At 35.4% G+C, this 22,418-nt stretch overlaps 1 protein-coding gene across 2 annotated transcripts in view; it reads right to left on the reverse strand.

Moving 5' to 3' along the window:
* furinb (furin (paired basic amino acid cleaving enzyme) b) overlaps positions 1-22,418 on the reverse strand; it is a 116,754-nt gene that overhangs the window by 80,626 nt on the left and 13,710 nt on the right. The gene's annotated exons all lie outside the window — the stretch shown is intronic.

Consider the following 22,418-nt stretch of genomic DNA (forward strand, 5'->3'; position numbering starts at 1 on the left):
CTGTGCAAATCTACTGCTATTATGATGGAGGAGTTCACAATTGGGATATAACCGAAAACGGGATGTGAAAGTATTGTTTTCATAATCTTTTCATTTATTTAGCTAAAAGTGGCTTCAGCAAGTGATTCGTCTATGTTGGCAAAGGCTCAGCCACGATAGACGTAACTAGCTGCTAGCCATTTCTTGATGTGATACAAGATCTTCCCACCACTAGTATGAGTATTAATATAGACAATTTAAAAAAAAAAATCTAAACCAAGCTAACTTTTTAAGCATCTTTTCCATCCAGAAAAAAAAGTAAACTAAAGTTAAAAAAAAAAAAAATTCTGTCTCAGCTTATATTTGTGGTGTGACTTTTCAGAGAACTGATAAGAGAACTTCTTATCTTTTTTGATAAGAAGAAACTTATCAAAAAAGAAACCTGCAACATGCACAACCACGTGCACACAAATACAGTGAGAAAAAGGTCTGCAACAGACTTCAGTCAGTCAAACCTTGCTAATATAGACTCAGAGATCCAGTTAGTACTCTGAGTTCACAAGCATGCTGGTGTTCAAAGGTGGAAGCACACAGAAAATGTAAAATATGGGGAAAGAGCGAAAAATTGATAAAGAAGATTGAGAGACTGAGGTATAAGACGTGCATGTGAATGTCAATGTGTGAGAGGTAGAGACATCAAATATTACTATCACTTTGACTTAATGAATCTATCTTTTGGCTGGAGCAAGGTGGAAAACAATTTAGTGAAGCCAACCGCTCATTACTTATAGTCAATACCCATCTAGCTAATAGTTTCCTTTATATGACTATCCTTAATAATCCTAAACCTAATCTGCTGTGATCTTAGAAAGCAGAGCTCTGACAAGTTGAAGGGAAAAGGAAGCTAGGCATCACTGCATAAAAAATTTCTGTAGCCTTTTATTAGGTAATAAACAGAGACAGAAAGCAAAATACAGTGTCAAACAGAGCACACAGTAAAAGAAAAAGAGGATGAAAGAAAGACTAACACACATTGAAATTCAGTGGAAAACAGAAGCTTTTCTAAATCTGGAGCCGCAAGGGGCCTCTTCCTCTTACCCCAGGGAGGAACAGAAAAAACGTTACGACACATGAAAACACCAACTGTGGAAAGCAAAGAACTGAGATCAAACTGGGTTAACGTACTGCTCTTTTGGGGAGAGGGAGAACAAACAGACATTCTAAGCAAATGAGCAGGATCAGTGCTCTGTAGATGCAAAGCAGCAGTAGAGTAAAGACGTCCCAGCAGAACAAGTGTAACCGATAAAGAGCTTGGTCAATAAGGCTCAACACTCAAAAAAAATGCACCAGAATTAGTGAAAAAGGAAAAAAAAAAGAGGGAAATCTTCTGAAATGCTGATTGTGTAGCTCTGCTTAGTATTCAAAAGCTGTGCAAGTACAACATGAGTGCAGTTAGCCTTTAGTTCATGCCTGAAGATGGAAAGTCACCTTGATTGCCATGTCATAAAAATTTAAAAGCAATTTTCTACAGACATGATTGGTCCACATAGGCACCGTTTGACTTTATCTTCCTGACAAAATACACACACAGATACACGCAAGCCAGGACACCCAAGCACACACACACAAATAGAAACACACAGCAAAAGCAAAAGTGTGAATTCTTTAAGACATTTATGCGTCAGGAAAAAAATTAAAGTCATCCGCTCCTTATTCGCTTAGGAATAAGGAGCGGATACTCCTTATTCCTCATGAAATACACAAATTCACTGCTCTGAAAAATTCCTGGTTCAGTTTTATCATAAATATTGCCCTCTCATATCCATAAGTGACATCTATTCAGCCTCCCACTAGACTCATGTTGTGTTATGTGAGTTTTGTCTTGTGCTGACATTTAGAAAATGGCAGTGTGCCAGGCCAGTAACTGTGACCGATCTAGCTGCTTTTTTAAGAGCACAGTTTTGTTTTCCAATATAAAAAATTCACAGATTTAATAGCAGCACTTCTAATAAAGGTCCAAGACAATGAATGAGCTATTTATAACAAATTTGTGTTCATTCTACAGGTTAGCAAAACTTTTTGTGACATTTCAGTAACATTGAAATAAGAGAGAGGGAATTATTTTATGGCATACTTTTCAGTAAGAGATTGATTTTATAAAGCTGCTGATACTGTATCTTTCCACAATATAAAAATAATCTAATATGATTTGACGTACAATATATTTTTACATAAGAGTAATGTAAATTTGTTACAGAGCTGGAAAGCTGATGGACCGTGAGATAAGACGAACTACCCTGGGGGTGCATGATTTATGCTTTATTACACTTGAGTCCTGTATTTCACTATTTACCTCCAGTATTTTTTTCTGACTTATCTGTAGCCAAACTCAATGTACAAAAATTGTTCACACAAATTTTAAGGTAAATCAAAGAAAAAAATATTCTAAGGTAACAATATGATTTTTTTTTACATGTGGTACAAATTTTTAACATAGCTATTACATAATGAGCCCCAAGATAACACTGTAACAATTACTTTTTTATTTTAAAAAGTGGGAGCTATGATGACAAGTGTACTTATTTTGATGAATATACTTTGTAAGGAGAAATTGATCTGAGTCCTATTAAAGAGTTACAATCTGGGAAATATAGTCAATTTAAAAAATTATATTCTGTGATTGTTAATAAAAAGCAAGTTACACACCTGCTGTGTGTAAGAAAAGAAAACTTAACATTTGCACAATTTTATAAGCAGTCAATAGCCAGCAGCCATGTGAATCTCCAAATGCATGCTGCTATCCAATACAAATGTAAACTTCTCAATAAAATTGGTCGTTAACAATTTCAGACAATTAGATGTGTAATAAAACGAAAGGAACATTTTCATGCTGCTAAAACAAACAAACAAGCAAACAAAGCTCTTTAAAAAAATACTTATGAAGCAATATTGGGGACAAAGTGCTTTGACAATGACCACATTAAAAACAAAGTGGTGGTACCAAGCAGGGGAACAAAGTGTAAGGAGAGGGGGATGGTTTGAGAGATATATCTGTGGCTTTTATCTCCTCCTTTGACCAGCTAATTATTCCTGCAGGGTATATATATATCTATATATATATCTATATCTATATCTATATCTATATCTATATATATCTATATCTATAGATATTTATAGATATAGATATATATACATATATATATCTATATCTATATATATATATCTATATCTATTATATCTATATCTATAGATATCTATAGATATAGATATATATATCTATAGATATAGATATATATATCTATATCTATAGATATCTATAGATATATATATATATATATATATATATATATATATATATATATATATATATATATATATATCTATAGATATCTATAGATATAGATATCTATAGATATAGATAGATATATAGATATAGATATATATATAAAAATAAAATATTTCCTTCTCACCCACCGCGGGTGGTTCTTATCCTCCTGGGAGCTTGAGGGTCCTGCAGTATCTTGGCTGTGCCAAGGACTGCACATTTCTGGACTGAGATGTCTGATGTTGTTCCTGGGATTTGTTGTAGTCATTGCTCCAGTTTGGGGGTGACTGCCCCGAGGGCCCCGATGACCACAGGCACCACTGTGGTCTTCACCTTCCAACCCAAACACTTAAAACAATGATCCCAAGCAAGACAGCAAATCCACAACATAATTTCAGATAAAGAGTAGCATCAATGGCCTAGTAAAAGACCAGACTGCAGCTTCTTTTTCATAAGCTAACAATCTCCAAACTACACTGAAAGAACAATATAAATATAAAAGGGCAACAATCTTTGATCATAGATTTAGTCAAATATAATGCTATAGGTGTGTGCACATTTTTATTACAACCTGCATAATTCAATCGATCAGGTCAGTGGGTCATCAAAGATGACACTTTCCTAAAGAAGGAAAGTCCTTCTTCTTGTTAGCACAAAACTATTCTCCATGAAAAATCAATATGGAGAGCACTCAAAGCTATGTCCTATTGATTTTTTATAGACCCAGATCAGTCAATCTATCAGTGCAAGCAAGAGAAAAATCAGAAGTACGAGAGAGCAGTGAAGGCAGCAGTGAAGTACTACTGAAGAGGAAGTGAGTAAAATATCCTCTACCTTGTAACTTCAAGGACTCAGCTCAGAAAAATGGAAGCTGTCAGCACCTTCAGACATACAAAAAGAAGATGCAATTCTGCTGCATCAAAACCACAAACCACAAACCCTTGAGAGACAAATCACCTGGCACTCTCACTTATACATCACAGGACACTAAAGAAACACCTGTGAGAAACCAAACTAACATACTCAATCTTCTTCATAACTGCCTTTGTCCTACTGCATGTGACGGGGTCAATAAAAAAAGTAAACTTTAGCCTCAAGCTGTTCTCCCTCCAGTACCTCCATCCAAACCCCCACTGGGGTTGTTCATCTGAAGATGGCTTGATATGGAGGTTGAAATTCAGTGGCACTGCTAGATTATTCATTTGCAAAGTGTAACTGAGCCAACTACCCATTTTGCACATCACCTATGCTGAATTCACTGGTGCCAGTACAGCTTCTGTCAGGCTCTGTCGCACTAGTTTGCAGGAACTGAAGTAAATACGTTCCACTTGCATTTCAATTTAATCCCTTTACTCTTTTTTTTCCCTCTAAACCCCGGTGACTCTTCCTCTGGTTCCATCCATTAATACAGACAGGTTCAGTGGTTATATTTTATCCTTCCTCTAAGGTTTATACTTCTGTGTAAATCACTGGTGTCCTCCTATCTACTGACAGACTCAGACTGTATGTGAACACATTACCAATGATCACATTTATCTTCAGCGTGCCAAGGCATTGTGGATTCTATCTTTGCAGCTTTTTCCTGAGTTGAACTGATGTTTTGCACCTTGCCTGCATCACTCATTTGGCCGCAGCATTTTGCTGCACAGTGAAGTGGGTGGAAAAGTGCGGTAGGTTGGCCATGTCATTGGTCATCTAGCTACACACAGCAAAGATTACACTGTTCACTGCTAAAGGTCAGACATGAACAAAAACCTCTATTATCTAGTCCTGTCTAGTCATTTGGCTGCATATGTTTGGTGAACCCAAAAAGCACACAGATCAAAATACTTCTGTGCTGGATCTACTTTTTATTTTTTACGTGGTAATCACTGAAATAAAACAAATTAGTTATTATTACAGTAATGGAGGTTGTGTGGATTTCTAAAAAGACAAGGAAAAAAGTGACAATACATAATGTTTTTTCTTTTTTTTAAGGCCTATATGATTAAAAGATTAAAATAGAATAGAAATAACCCTTAAGGTCTCTCTGTGGGGAAATTCATCAGCAAAGTGGTAGGCAAGTAGAAGCATCATGATTCACACAAGATGAAATTGTGATCTTCTTATTTCCATACTAATAATCATAACGTGCAACATCTCTCATGTTTAGTTTAAAGATATACTAAGAAAATAAGCGTAAAATCAAATAAACAAATAAAAAACAGGTTGAACGATACCCATTAGTCTATTACTGAAACTGGAGTAATATTTACTTTAAGTGTTGTATCACATAATCAGTTTGAAGTATTTCCATTTAAAGACTGCCATAAGCTAGAAATGCAGTATTCATCTCTTTAATTTATTTCTATATGAAAATGTTTTCATTCCGTTTACTTTAGTCCCTCCTGATAATCAATGCTGATGGTACTGAATTTGCTACATCTTTGTATGTATGATGTGCCTTAGAGTGTTCAAAAAATATTCATTTTTGGGCAGACAAAGGACAATTTTTTTTCTGTGTTAAACATATTAAAGAAAAAAATATTCTCAATTAATCAAATGAAAAAAAATTACATATTCTTGGATGTGTGGAAGAATAACATCTTCCTCACATCCAACTTTGATAAGAAAAAGAATATTCAAATGGTTTCTCTTCAAAAGATAAAAACTGCAACAGCCACTGAACTAGAGGAATGAGTTGACTATAAGATTGGAGGTTGTGGGCATCATTGAACCAAAAGTCATTGAAATTCATGGAACATTACAGTCTGCCTTGAACCACTGAAGTACAGATACTTGAGGACATCAAAACATAGTGTCTTCCATTTGAGAATTGCATTTCACTGTGTACTGACACTGGGAGTTTGAGTCTTCAATATCCTCACTGCAGTCTGAAATATCCTCTGTAAAGAAGCTGGCTTTGTGCCTGAACCTGGAGGGCTGGCACTTTAGAGTGCAGAATTATTATTACTCACAGCATAAACACACTCAAAACAACTAGAAATCAGGAACATAAACAGGTATACATAGATATAAACCGAGGTTGGCAGCTACATCAAACACTCATAGCAATCACCTGCTAAGGAAATAAATCACACTTTTCCAAGTAGACAAGATGTCAAAAGTAATAATCATCTCCATTTTGTAGAATATTGTAAGAAAGCACATAACATCAAATCCCATGTTGCTCAATGACCGAATGTCTATTTCCATCCATCCATCCATCCATCCATCCATCCATCCATCCATCCATCCATCCATCCATCCATCCATCCATCCATCCATCCATCCATCCATCCATCCATCCATCCATCCATCCATCCATCCATCCATCCATCCATCCATCCATCCATCCATCCATCCATCCATCCATCCATCCATCCATCCATCCATCCATCCATCCATCCATCCATTTTCTTTCGCTTTATCCGGGTTTGGGTTGGGGGGTAGCAACTTAAGAAGGGAGGCCCTAACTTCCCTCTCCCCAGCCACTTGTTCCAGCTCTTCCGGGGGAATCCCAATGTGTTCCCAGGCAAGCCGTCAAACATAGTCCCTCCAGCGTGTACAACGACTTATTTCCCACTTGCTTAAAGGCTGCTGATGGCATAAGGAAATATTGCTGCAAGTACAGCATGAGCAGCACATATACAGTAGCACATCATATTTTCAATTACAGCTGCTAATCCAAGCATGAAATCCTTGCCCTTCAAACTTACATAGACAACAAGATCGACAAGGGGATAGATAATAGGTGTTTCATCACTACATTATTTTCTTTGTCTGTGCTTATTCTCAGCAAGAACATAAGATGTAGGAGTTTTAGTATATATTATTAAAAAGTGGCAGCAGAGAGAATCAGTAGAAAGAAACTTGTGTGGAATACTTCTAGTTTTTTTTAAACAGCATCTTAATTTTGTGTTTTGTACCTCTGTTCTCAATAGATGTTGGACTACTTCCTCATGTCTGCTTTGTAGTGTCAATCCACTGCTTGTACTATTCTTCCTGTTAAAAGGTAGTCCTTCCTTTCCGTTGTTGCCAACTGCTTGGATGAGAATTGCTGTAAAGTCAATAACTTAAAACAATTGGCTTAGATTGTGACTATACTGTTTTAGGATGGAATAAAATACAGTGGATCCCCAGTATTTGCCGGGGTAATGGAGCACAGCCACCTGTGAAAAGCTGGAATCATAAAATACTTGAGATCCACTCCAGAAATCTTTATAAGAGTCAATTTTGAAAGTTCAAACACCAAATATAGTTTAATATTCAAGAATATGGATTATGAAAATTGTCTTGGCACAAAAGCAGTGCTAAGACTGAGATGAGAACAATCTTTCTCATCTCTGCTCTTGCGGGGAAGACCAAAAAAGCGGCAAAGAAAATGAATGGCAAACCTTTATTGGCAGCTTTGTAAATGTCAGCCAATAGCATGTCAAGCAGGATTTCAGCTGCAGAAGCTACATTTTGAATTGAAAATTGACATACATAAAAATTTTATGCAAATAAATTGGAGATAGAATCTTCAGAAAAAATTGTGAATGGTTCAATCTGAGAATACCGAACAGTGAGTAAGTTGGAGTACTCTCCATATGTAATAGAATATACAGCATGTCACTTCATCTAGTGAATTAGTGCAAACTTTTAGTATGAGCCCCAGACATGAAGGTGAGTGCTTTAAGCTTGACACTTTCTATGCTTATTGCAATTATTTTTGATCCAGGGAAAAAAAGCTGTTTTTGAAATTTTCCCAGTGGTGTGAAAAGCTCCATAATAAATCTTACTTTTCTGGCTGGCTAAAAGGACTCAGTTAGATAAGCATTAATAACGACCTTATATGTTATTCATTGGTTGGGCACTATTTTGGACACCCTGTAGAAATGTGTTGTTTGTCTTGTTCTTGTGAACCTTTAAAGCGGCAAAGAAAAAATAACTTCGATGTATCATGGCACCCCTACTTTCTAGCAGTGTGTTTATGCGATCTGCCACAGGTTTGCGTTTTAGTTAGTACTGCTTAACAGCATGTAATATAACAGGCTTACTACCTTAACTCATAGCAATAGGTTTCACATTTCATGAGCTACTTAGAAGTTAAGAATGTTAATAAAATAAAAGACATTTTAATTTTAAAGAAATCAATATGTACTTAAAAGCAGATGTGACATTTCTGATATGGGAAAAACAATGTTCAGGCATGGCAGCTTTTTCATTATGATTTAACTGCGTGAAGTCATTATATTTCTCCATGGTGTGTAAATCTAATGCAGCAGAAAGAAAGGAACTACCTACCATTTTCAGCAAGGGGTGCAAGGATTTGTGTGGCAAGACACAAAAACATAAGAGAACACAGCACTTACAATAAAAGACACTTGTGCAAGGTCCCATGATGGCTTTCATAACAATGATAAATGGCTGACGCATTTTTCAGCATAGGAACGGCACATTTATGATTTTTTTCTTTGTTAAGCTTCAGATGGTTGCATAATGGGAAGAATTTTTGCAAAACAGGGAGAAGGAATTAACACCTGGATACCACGGAGTCTTTGAATCTATTGTCAAATTCAGCTGTTGCATAAGGGTTAACAAAATGATATTACTTTTTATAGGATGTAATATAATGAAGACAATAACATTATAGTGCTTGTTACTCTGTTCGACTTCCTAATAGGAGACATTTAGGCAGTGAGTGCATTACTCTTCTGCAAGATCCATTAATATGAATAAATACATTTGCTCGTCCAATCTGTAGGTTAAAACAGTACATCATATGCATGAACATTTTCCTATCATAGCTGGGGAGTACAATCTCAAACAAATGGATGCTTTAGTTGGGATTGTATTGCTGAAGAAAAGAGAAAGTAATGTTGCAGAGAAACAGCAGATTTGTTTCTTGCAGGAGCTCTGTACAAGTCATTTTCCACAGTTGCAGCTTAAACTGCTGACTATCTGAGACCAACTCTTTATCAACGGCGACTATGAGCCCTGAAGGTTGTAGAAGTATTTGAAACCAAAACCTCTGATAAGTTTTGGGTCAGTGCTTCATTCGTTCATGTCAGTTTTAGTTTGGAAGAATACAGTCTGAAGAACACCACCAGCCTTTAAATTTTAGAGTGAGCTGTTCACAAAGCATCACAATGGAGATTGGAAACGGGCTGAGCACTTCAACAGTGTTTCACATTCATCTGGTACTGCGGTATTCTTTCCACATGGCAGACACACATTCTGTATTATTCAGGCTGAGAATGATCTGCCCCCATTAAAAGCCCAGCGCACGTCTTCCATATCTGGGCGCATGAGGGGGCTGCTTGATGGCACCTACGCACCCATCATCCACACATTCAGAGGAACTCTAATGTTTCCACATGGATCATTAGCTCCTAATTATACAACTGTAGATATTTTATTCAAAGTTCATAATTAGAAACTGAATGTAATCTGCAAGCATTCATATAATTCTCTATAATAATAATACTTTTGACTTGAATATGCATGATATGACAGATCTCAGACATAAAAAGTTACTGATAATTAACACATGCACTTATTTTTAAACTAATTCAGAAAAAAGTTACTGATCTCTACCAGTAAGTCAGAGCTACCTTGTTTTTCACCATCACTATTGTCTCGTCTCTGCATTACATTACTCAGCAATTTAGCAAGTGTCACGCTTCAGAGCTGGCTTGATAAGACCAGCTTCAAGACCTTTTACTTCTCCACTTCGCTTTCCTCAAAAGGTCAAACTTTTATTTATTTATTTTATTCACAATGGAACAAAGTACACATTACTCTGCCAAACTTTCTCCAGCATCACATCAACATGTCATCAGTTTGTTTAGAATGAAAAAAGACAGAACAAGAGATCCAAAACAGCCCATAGTGTCACTGTTATAATGTTATAATAACTGTTCAACCATTATAATAAATGCTCCATGCTGGTTCAATAGCTGTTTCAGCTGATTTAGTGTCATATTTATTACCAAAAAATGTTGGCTTGCACACAAAACATTGTTTTAAGGCCAGGGAACAACTGAAATTTTGTCCATATTTATCTTCATCTTTTATTAAATATACTCAGTGTATGACATGAGTAGATTCTTTGTTTTTATTTGATTGTATTATATTTACAACTTACACTCATCAGAACTGAACTTTGGCCATCTAGAAACCTTAATGTGCCAATTGTTGGCAAACAAGTTTTTTTTTTATATGTATAAGAGTTATAGCCTTTCTCTGACTTATACTCTGGACTCTCAAGGAGACTGATTTAATTAGGTCTGCCATGATAACACATTTTGCTGGGTTGATAAGTTATCCCAGAAATTATTGTGATAATCAATAATATTGTGATTTTGAGACAATTTTCCACTAATATAAAGATAATGGAAAACTAATGCAAGCACACTCTCTCAAAGATAAATAAATACATTCCTGAAGAACATTTCACAATGGAACTGGAAGACATTTTAAATATCCAAAATAAACAAAGCACTTCATAAAATGGATTATGAAGTTTCTGAAAACAAACCTGCCCTTCAAAATACATTATTCATTAGGCTCATATAAGCAATACTGATAGTTAAGACTTTAGTGGGAAAAAAAAGTATAAAATCACTACTTTGAACTGGGTGTCAAATATTTGCAGCATTTTCTAAAATGCTGGCTTATCAATGAGATTATATGGCAGCATCTATGCCATTGATAATGACAGCAACAAAACATTTTCCAACTCTCTTGTTTTACATCTCAAGCCCATGTGTGCACAACTACATGTTGCGCCCATGCAGTTGGAATTTTGACAGTCGCTTTGCAAGAGGAGTGCAAGCAATTGTGGCCTCACTGCACCAGTTCCATAGGTAATGAATGGAGAGGGAGCAACTTCATTTCGAGAAAACAAGAAGGGGAGGAGTCACCAAAGTGAAGATTTTTGTCATCCAATCTCTTTGGAAGAGAGAGAGACGTGACAAAAATTTTCCACCATGCAACTGTAATTGATGAAGCTCATTTTAATTTATTATGCCTTTAACTGATGTATTGCTTATTGGAAAGAGCCTTGGCTTAATGCTGAGTTGTAGTTGTCTTTCAGCATAAAGTTGTGTCCGTGACACCAGCTTCATCCTCTCCCACATGCCAATGTACCACTTGGTGAAGAACATAATTCCTATCTGCTTACTGTTCTGGCTATTTGTGATTGCTCTAGTGTAAAGCAGTTTGACTGGTCAGTATAATGAGTAAAGCTCTACATAAATTCAGCCAATTTACTATATAATTAGCTCTCAAAAACATGGTTCAAATACATTCACCTATAGTACATCATCTACGTTGGTGGAAAAAATGATGGTTTGTTGGCGGAAAGGACAGACTGCTGATGGACATACCTTTTTGTCTGGGTTCTAAAATACTAATATTTTTTACATCCTCTTTTTTCTTTTTCCATCATTAACCAGAAATGAAAAGTAGTAAAATCAAATTCCAGGCTACCCAGTCATTCTTCTGACAGCATAATGACGCTATAATAATAATAAAAAAAAATGCAATTCTCCTGAATAAAATTCAAACATAAATCATAACCTCTGCTTATATTATTCAACAGGATTTCAATCTATAACACTATTTTAGAAGAATGATAAATGAATTACATTTTATTAGATATTAAATTATGTATGAAAAGCTGACTACATATTTAAAGAAATTGTGATAAATCAAGGGCTCTTACAGGAACAAACTGTGTTTTCAATTTTAACAACAAATAGCAAAACATATCTTGAGATGTAAGAAATGCATGCTAGTTGACAGAATGTGTGCTTTTCACATAAAAATCCCACCAAATGTAATAACTTGCAAATATCCTCAGTCAACGTCCAATTATATAGCATTTGTGCATTCGCACATTTTCAGTGAGGAGTTTGGGGGCTCTGACAGCAGAATGTAATATTGGTTGAGCACTGATCTGATCTCTGGCTCCCATCTGTGGGTAACAATTCTCACTCATCTACAACTTGGATGCGTTATTGCTAATTCTTATTTCATTTAAACCCTCCTTGATGCCCGCACTTATTGCATTTCTAATAAAGAATTCTCACAGCAAGGACTAGAATGGCTCTTGAGAAAATGTCTTTTGACCGCATCATGTTATTAGAAGAAAAACAAAACGTTGCTGAGTAGGACTTCAGGAATGTGAAAAGAGATTTCTCATGTTAAATTGAAAATACATTGGAAATTATGGTGGTGCAATAGGTAAGCAACTCATTTGGCCTTCCTGCTTGAGACGTCCTCTTAACATGCGGACGATGTGGAGAGCCTAAGGCTTTCTCAAGGCCTGTGCATTTTTATCCTGAAGGCAGGAAAATGGCTGAGATTTATTTTTTTCATTATAAAACCTGAAAGAATCTGAAAGGTTTTCTATCGGACATTAAATATGATTAGTATTTAATTTTAATTTAATTAACAAAGATGCCGATTCACCTCAAAAAGTATTGTGGCTATCTGAATTTGAGTCAGTAATTATACAATCAGTAAATATTAATATTAGCTAACAATAAACATGATTTACCTTTGATTGTTTTATTGGAATGCATCTCTAATATTTCCTTGAGAAGTCACAATCATTTCAGTTTTGCTTGGTGTCAGGAGTAGATGCAGCAGTAATAGCAGTGATGTTAATAACATTTACTGTCAGTGGCAGCAATAAATGTAACTATAATAGCAGTGATGATGGCACTCAGAGCTCCAATTTGTTGAAATCTGGCAAAAGTGTATCTTCATTTTGATTTTATTAATGCCCCCCAGACCATTTTGTACTGATTGCTGCAAAAACCAGATGATTTGGACTACTCTGCTTTGGCATTTTGTGCACTGATTTGCAATGATATAAAATTTATTTTTGCACAACTCTAACAAAAGGATGTCACAAGCATGATTCAGATGCAGTACTTTCAGTATTTCACTGAGATACTGTTAATGCAGACAGCCTGGAGTGGTGAAATTGAAAAGCCAAATCCACAACAGCAGCACTTCTGTGATCACACACCATGTAGCCTCTTTTTAAAATGTCATGCTGTCGCTGTCTTTTGTTGACCTGAATGCTTAAATGACCGGTCTCACAGATATGTTGCTTCTGGGCACAAACAATCCCTGCAGCAGTTTGAGATATGAGCGAATGTGAGGTACAAACTTACCTTTTCTCTACACATGTATGGACTATGGATACTTCCTTATATGCACATTTGAAACATGCTATGCACATCATATTTAATTTTAACAATTAAAAATGACAGTGTTGGCATCCTTCAAATTAGCACATTAACTAAATCCCATTTTCCAGTTGCATCCGTCACTTGTCTCTTTCTTCAAGTAGTGGTTCAGATAATCTATAGGGAAATTAAACACCCTTTCTAGAAGCCTATTATCAGTTCATACTGACTGACTGTAAATGCAGACATATGACTTAATAAGACCCTATGTGTCTGACATGTTTTACATACAACCCACAACATGATTTTTGTTTTCAAAAAGACAAAAAACAGAAATGGTCAAAATAAAAAATAAAAAATCACTGACTCAGACTAAAAAAGCAAAACAGAAATTTGTATCAGTCAGAAAACACTTTGCAGGACTGGTGTAGCTCTGTTTACCATTGAGCTATGTGACATGCACTTTTCATTTTGCTAAAAAAAATAAATACTAGTTTCCCAATGACTGCGCTACTCTACTCCTTTTTTGTAGGAGTAGAGTAGCCCAAGGTTAAAAATAAGGGACAAGTGCCAAATGTTATAGGTTTTTTGGTTCTTTTTCCATCCAGGGCTCAAATAATATACTGTACTTGGTAAATCAGTTAGTACAACAATGTGCAACTAAGCAGCAAATCTTACGTAGCATTTACTGCAAGTAAGGGAAAATGAAGGTGTATGCAAGGATAGAAGTTGCTGGTTCATACTCTTTTTAGTAGTTTTTTTTTTTTTTGCTGACCTGTGAGTTGTTTTCTTCGCTTTTTGATATTGTGTATTCATTCACATACACACCCAATTCCAGCTGTATTGAAATCAGCACAAAGGAAGTTTTCAGGGAGGCTCATCCATCATTACTAAAGCCTTTTAAGTGCAGGAATTTCCACAATGTGCTTTTGCATCATATCCTGTGCGCTCAAGATAAAAGCTCCCCTGCACTCCAATCCCTTGTGCTTCCTGCTGAGAGAGAGTGAGCTCATCTCCAGCAAAATATATCCTGCTGGGACGTACATATGTGAACAACTGTGGAAAAAGTCTGATCCAAGTTGTCCGCACATTCTTTTGAACATCTTTGGTGTTCATGAGTTCAAACAGCTTTGTTGTGGTTCCGACTGTGAAGCACGGAGTTGTGAGAACAGAAGGCACCACAAGATGGTGAGACAAAAAACACACCTCCAAACTATGTGGGGTCCAGGCAATCAGAAAAGAAAAAACGTGGAATGATGGATTTATTTTTCTTGCTTTGAGATCTTTGTTGTTTTAGCTTTTTATAATAGTTAGAATAAATTAAAAACCAACAGCTTTACTTACTTTTTGAAGTTTGTATTGCCTCATTCTGCTGCATTAAAATTGCTGCATTTTATTTGGGCTTGGTGTTGCCCAGGTGAACAGCATCTCACATTAAACTATGGTGCAGACCTTCTTCGAATTTTGGTAACTCTGGAAACATGGCATGTTTTACACATCAATAAGAAAAAGCAAAAGGATAAACTGTGAATGCATGTCAATCTGTACAGATACAGTTCAGTGGCTTATAAAAACACTAAAGGAAATATTTATTGGGGAAAAAAATGCTAAATCTATCACATATCTGCCTTATTCTTTGATCTTGTGATGCACCATAAAAAGTCTCTTAACATGTAAACAAATGGTCTCTTATACAGCAAGTACATGTAAAAATCATGAGAGAACTGCTCTCACAGCAAAGAGGTATCTCATAGTTTCTGTCCACTGAGTTGACATAGAGTGGCAAGTAAATCTTGCAGTCCTTCTCGCAGACAGTGTATAAACATCTCTCTGTTCATGGGCGATTGTTTCACATTATTTTATTCGTCTCATCTTTTACGTTTCTATTCAACAACCTAATAGGTTCCTTTTTTGTTATATTTTTCAGTTTAATAATGTGAGAAAACCACAATTTTCTGTTTATCAGTCAGCATTTAACACTGACACTGACAGTTAATGATATCATTCCTTTCTGAAATCCTGCCTAATAGATTATAGCTTAAAACCTAACAAACATGAAAAAGACACTGTAATGTCTCTGCTTGTTATTCTGCCTTGCAAAGCAGACTGGAGTAGATCATGAGGATTCTTTGCACACATATAGATTGAAACAGAAATTATTATGAATGATTATTTTGAATCGAAAATGTATTTTCAATCACATCGTGGCCCCAAAAATATAAATTGAATCATGAGATAGTAAAAATTCCCAACTTTATCCAAATGTACCTGTCATTTAGGGTTGGATTTTCTGCAGACATTTGAATGTAACTCATATTATTGTATCTGAATCCACAAGAGAAATAACACCCCTATGCAGAGAATAGCACTAAACGCACAGAAGTTCAAGAAACCATGAATCTGATTATGTCAAGAACACGGAGCACAAGGACTCTTGTTTTGAAGAAACACAGAGAAGGAGAAATGCTTTTGTTCAATCTTTTCCACTTTTCTTATCTTATATGTTGACAGCTGAAAAAACACTGGCTTGCAGCAAGGTGGTAAGAAAAAAATGTAGACATAGTTCTGAGTGGATTTCTGTAGTTCAACTAAAGACTGAACTATAGGGAAGAATAAATAACATAATTACAAGCAAATACCTTGAGGTTCAGCTTTAGTTAAATTTTAAATTTTATTTTATCAAGAACATTTCTGACAGTGAAAATGTGCAAGCTAGCCGAGAGACCAGTGTGTTTGAGGAGGAATTGTATTCTTAACTCTGAGGAAATGCAAAGGCTTGATACCACAAACATCCATCCTCAATATACTCACATACATCCATGGTAAATAATAGCAAGATCAGGAATGGGAGCAGCTTTACAAAAATCTTCCTGAAAAGAAAACACTTGAATAAAAGCAGAGTACACACACACACACCACTGGTCCCATATTTCAGAGGCACACAGAGCAGCATACCATTTTTCCAAACTCTTTATTTATTCTCACTGCTCTTTCCCTCATTGAGAAAGAGCGCCTTTCTTATAAACATCTATTTGCAGAAATTCAGACTTATAACCTAAAGCCATGAGAATAGGAAGGATGTGTAACTTGGCTTTCATAGGTCAAAACACAAACACAATTTTTTGGAATCCTTTAAGTAATAGTTTCTGTGACTTTCAGTGGAAACTCTGTTTCTATTATACATTTTGGATCAACCTAAAAGGGTAAACTGTGCAAGCTTTATATGTTCAACAAAAACGCTGATAAAAATCAAGGTGATAGTGTATTCTTCAGTCATTAACATAATAATAAAGGAAGTACCCAGGTAGATGAATTGCAAAAAGCAAGAAAGGGAAACTAGATTAATGCAAAGTAGGATTATTTCATGGTTTCAATAATTAAAAGATGAAACATCAAAGAAGCATTGAGTACATCCAAATAATGAATGATTATGAAACTATGTGCAAAGTTTCAGCTTCTCTTAAATGCAGCTGACATACAATGACAATCTTACATAGGTATCAAAATAATCTGCATCTCTAATGGGAAGTTCTCCTCTAGCATTAGAGAAAAGCTGCTAAAAATATTATGCTGCCAATTTTTCTATGGCAATCTAGAGTGATGCTATGAAGTCTTCAACACAATGGAATTTATTTTAACCTTAGAACAAATCTAACATGACCAAAAACATTAACATTTTACAAGGTCAGAAAGAACTAAATGTAATAGTAGGCATCTTTACAAATAAAGTACACAGCTAATTTTACAGTGATATAGTTAAGACCAATAATATTTAAGCCTCAGGCATATTTAGTTTAAAAATTATTACTTTCTATCCAAGAAATAATTTTCTGACACAAAAATGGAAGAGCTCTGCCTAACCAGGTAACAACAGGTACGACTGTGGCCCAGCTGAGAAGCTTCTTCTTTGGTTTGTGGTGTTTGGTAAAGAACCTGAACAGGAGCGTGGACCATATTCTGCATTGAGCTGCACAAGTTAAGTGAGGTCATAATTTGATATTGCAATCTTAATATTTTCACCTGGGTCAAAAGATCCACCAGTATTACCGTAAATGAGACGATATGACACAACCCTGGTGATAACAGGGGTTCACTATCAATAGTTTTTGCAAGAGTTCAGACCTCCTGGGTCGAATCATCTAAACTTTTTTTGCACTGCACTTTTTTCTTTGATGTTTCAAACTCTCCACCTATACAATATTTCATATAGGATAAAAGCCATCCTAATCTTACTTTATAAAACACCCTGTCTGCATATCTGAGGTTTTCTTTTCCAGCAACACACATCTCTTCAGTCAGTCTTCTCCACCCCTTTCTGCTGGCTCTAAATTTAACATGAGCATAGCATACATAAAACATTTAAATATGTAACATTTTTTATGTTGTCTTTGTTGTAGTTGCTTTTAAGATTAGGCCTAAATGATTAAAAAGTAATTTCTTTCAGTTATTTACTACTTACACCAACATTGCCCTCGTTAAAAACAGTTTTTGGAGGAGACATAAAAAAAATAAATCTTTTACTTAAGTTTCACGTCCTTTATTCAAGCACTGCAATTGTTCTATTTTTTATTTCTCTATTCAATATGCAAGCCTACGAACAAAAACAAAGCTTCTGAAGCTCTAATTGACATTACATGTTATAATCATGCTGTTTATCGTTTGATCTGCCGTTTCATTAGTTGTTCAGTCTGTATTTATGAGGCATATTAGTCTTGAATAAAGTAAACAAAAACAGCTGGCCAGATAAAAGATTTAATGATAAATGGAAGGAAACGATGCAGGGGAAAAAAATAAAATATAGGCCATGACCTGTCAATCTAAGAGTTGGAACATGAGTATTATTTTGTTTAATTAATAACAATAAACTCAGCCACTTCACATAATTACACTATTTATTTCAGCTATTTTAAATTGTGAAAAACAGAGCAAAGTTTTAAGATGCAGTGATTAAAAAGCAGTTATGATTAACATTAAATTTATTGAAAGTAGCACCTGGTATTTAATGTCAGTTTGATCTTTCTTTTTTTATATTAATGGTCAGACAAAATTTAGGATCCGGTTACAGAATTCTATCATCTTCACCCTATTTCACTCAAGCTTCATTACCTAAAAGGTTATAGGCACTAAAACTGATACCAAGAAGAGTCACGATTTGCTTAGAATAGGTCAAACTTCACACTTTGGAGAATAATTATTTGAATAAATGTAAAATTTTCACTTTCTGTTATCTTTTGTGAAGGCAAAACTAAAACAGGAGACAAAAAAAGAATGAATAAACTGTTACATCTGACAGAATCCCCTGCATTACTGTAGCTTTGCTATAGCGTGGGCTATCTTGTGTTACCATTTTTACATTATTCTCTTAGCACCATTATCATGCATTAGCACTTCAGCAAACTCTGTCTCTTGAAATTCATCACCGCCCCTGGCAAAACTGCACGGCTTTTCTTCAGAGCAGTATTCCCTTTTTTAGCTTCAGTCATGTCTGAAACAGAGAACAACAAATTCTGCAGATGGAGGCATTGCTAGTCAGTAGGCTACAAAACACTGGATGAGTAATGATGGTTTATATGAGCAAGAGTAGAGTTTGCAAGTTGAAGAACATGAATCTCTGCACAGGTGTCCTCTGAAAAGAAAATAGGAGTCGGGTCACAAGGAAACAGGGAATGCTGTTAAATCCTTGACTATTACTAGGTGATGCAGATAGAAAGCTGTACTTTTTACAACTTAACTTGCTTTTTTTTCACAGAAAATTATCTATCAAATGAATATGCCTCTAGATGTAATTATAACTGATAATTTGGAATGAAAGCAATTTATAGTTATTCAGCATCATTTTTTGGTAACCAATTTATATGTTGACTAAACCATATAAAAACACCCATGAGGTAGAACTGCCTCTTTTCTGATTTGACATTAGTTAAAGTATGCTTATTTTTTATTTATTCCCAACAGCTAAGAAAGAATGAATCTCTTAACACATTTTACAAAAAATGACTCACATAGATTCTGTTTTAGAAAACTGATTCTATAGGAAAAAATAAATCTCTTCACAAAGAACAACCCTCTACGTTTGTCTAAAGCTTAATTTAGTCCCACATGTGCTTCTGTCAGCACAAATCAGGACAATGATCCTGTATCCAGAGCTACAATAGAATAGCTTAGATAAATGTTTGGATCCATATGTTATTATGGCCCAATAAATAAGCAAAAATTTAATATAAGTGAACATCCGTGGCAAGTCGATAGTTCAAGAATGGTCAGTTCATGGAGTGTCTCCAATCATTGCTGTTTATGAATGGTGTTCATCCAGTTTGACTAAGCTTGTACTACCTTCTGGATGTTCGAAATTTATAGAGACACACATCAAAATAATTGCATCTGTTCTTGCAGCAAAAGGCAGCTCTACAAAGTACTCAATACAAAAGCAATTTTATGTGTAAAAAAATAAATAAAAATAATAAAATCAAATCCATGTTACTTTATGATCTCATTACACAATTCTGTACCATTTCTGTTGTTTTGTCACACAAAATCTCCAAACCGACATAGAAGTCTATGTTTGTAGAGTGACAAAATTTGAGAGGACCCAAGAGGTATAAGACCCAGCAGCTATAAATAGAAAGAGACCTGTAGATCAAGATGTTGAAGGGTGAAAAAGAGGCAGAGAGATGAAGAGATTTAAAAAGGCTCAGATAGACGTCGACTTCAGTGATTCAGTCAGTCAACGCCCACAGAGCATGCCCATTCTCATGAAAACAATGATTCTGACTCAGCTCACCAAGAGCACAACATGACATTTCACTGTAAACTCTGGGATGTCTTAGAACTCCTACGCAAACACAACAAATTAATGAAAAAAAATATTGATCACATTACAAGGAAAATTATGTAATGATGTTATATGACAACTTGTTAACTGCTTCTGGCCAGTAGGTTGTCTCGATGACATTTAAACTCGATTCCTGGGATTCAATACATTCACACACTGAAAATGATGAAAACGTACTTTATGACCCCTGAAATCCATTTGAGGGAAATTAGGTCAAAACATAATGACAATTTCTGTGGATACAGAGGGACACACTGAGAAAAAAACAAAAACAAATGATAATTATAAAATATTACACATTTTCAGAAACTACTGTGAACAAATAATCAGTGAAACGGTGATCCCATAATCACATTAGTGATAAAAATCCCATTACCTTCTCATTATACATCAGCCTCTTTTCTCTCCTCAAGTGTCTTTCAGAAGAAGCATCAAAGATGATGGGAAAATGAAGAAGCCATTTCCCCTTTAAGCACGCAGCTCTACAACACCTCACCTGACCCATACCCCCATATAACCTTCCAGTACCCACAATACAAGAAATGCACACAGTCTATAAATCATCACTATTCATCCCAGCATCCACTTAGGAACTAGGTACTAAAATCTACTTATTTGGTTTATCCTGTATTCCAACTATTTTAAGATATAAAATACAAAAATGAGACATCCAAGTTGAAAGGTCCTTGATGTCTAAATTGTTTGTGATTCAGAAACAGCGGATCATCTTAAAGCATCACTAATTAACCACAAAGACTGAAATCTCAATGTAATCTCACAAAAAATGGGCAGAAGATGTTTGTGGTTTGGTTAAAAGAGATAAACAGAAAATTGCATTGTTTGTATGTAAACTTATTATACAAGAAGAGCATAGAAATAAACAAGAATTGTGTGGGGTTTTATAGTTCAAAGATATTTTTTTTCTCTAGCATAGGGTCTGAAATTTACTTTTGCAATGTGGGTGAAGAAACCTAAGCATGCCAGATAATCTTATTCAATAAGATTGTAGCATTATGATGATAACTTTTCTTTCACTGTACAGTGAACTTTAATACTAAACTTTTAAGACTAAAATAACTCTGCACTGATCAATTGGAAATAAATTTAAGAAATTAACAAAAAAAAAACAACACTTTTTGTCAAATCTTGGGTAAATACTTTAAGGATTTAAGAGGAGCACATTTTACGACTGACACAAATTGGACACAAATGTCCAATCTGTTATTAATCACTATGGCAACTGCTTAGAAAGGGATCAGGTAATTAAAACACCCAAGAAAAACATTCATATAATAAATAAGATAATATGAGCAAAAATTAATTATTCAGGGCTGTTTGTTGGAAAATCCTCTTTAGGTGAAAAGGGTAGAGGAGAGAATGCTGGATCCGTTTTTATTCTTAAAACGCATAAGTCTGTTCACTGGTGTTTGTAGCACTCAGGCAGCTCCACAGAGATGCATGCAAATTAACTTAAGTCTCCAGAAAAGCAACAAGGGATGTGGAAACCAAACAACTTACTGTCAAGTACTGAGTATGTGAAAGTTTACATGCCACTGAGAGTACCTCTTCTACCTTAGCATCTTCACCTATCCCGATAATTATGTTTCTGTTGGGTATCAAAAAACTGTGACACATCAATTTGAATTAATTAGAATAGCCTAAGAAAAACAACAGGAAGAGAGGTTTAAGTTCTCTGAATAAAATGTAACCTTGTTTATTTCCAATGCCCAATGGAATATGAATCAGCATCTCCAAGAAGCATGCTAGCACAGAAAAAGCATGGAGTGTTTTAACATTTTCTGGTAGATAATCTTTGACTTGATAACATGCAGTGGACCAACATCAGATGATGACATGGCAACCCAAATCACCACTGACTGTGGAAACTTCACACTGTATCTGAAATTCTATGCCTCTCTGCTCTTCCTCCAGATGCTGGGAGCTTGATTTCAAAATTAACTTTTATTTGAACAAAAGTAGCAATCATGTTTCTCCTTATCACTGGCGAGATGCTTTCAAAATGGTTTCCAGAAATTGCTGAAAACCAGGACTGCAACAGTGGTAGTTCATGTTTGTGTGTGTTTACTCCTAAAGCACTAACTCCAGCTACAAT

The sequence above is a fragment of the Poeciliopsis prolifica genome, unplaced genomic scaffold, assembly GCF_027474105.1.
Source record: "Poeciliopsis prolifica strain line A6 unplaced genomic scaffold, Auburn_PproV2 SCAFFOLD001, whole genome shotgun sequence".
NCBI classification, from domain to species: domain Eukaryota; kingdom Metazoa; phylum Chordata; class Actinopteri; order Cyprinodontiformes; family Poeciliidae; genus Poeciliopsis; species Poeciliopsis prolifica.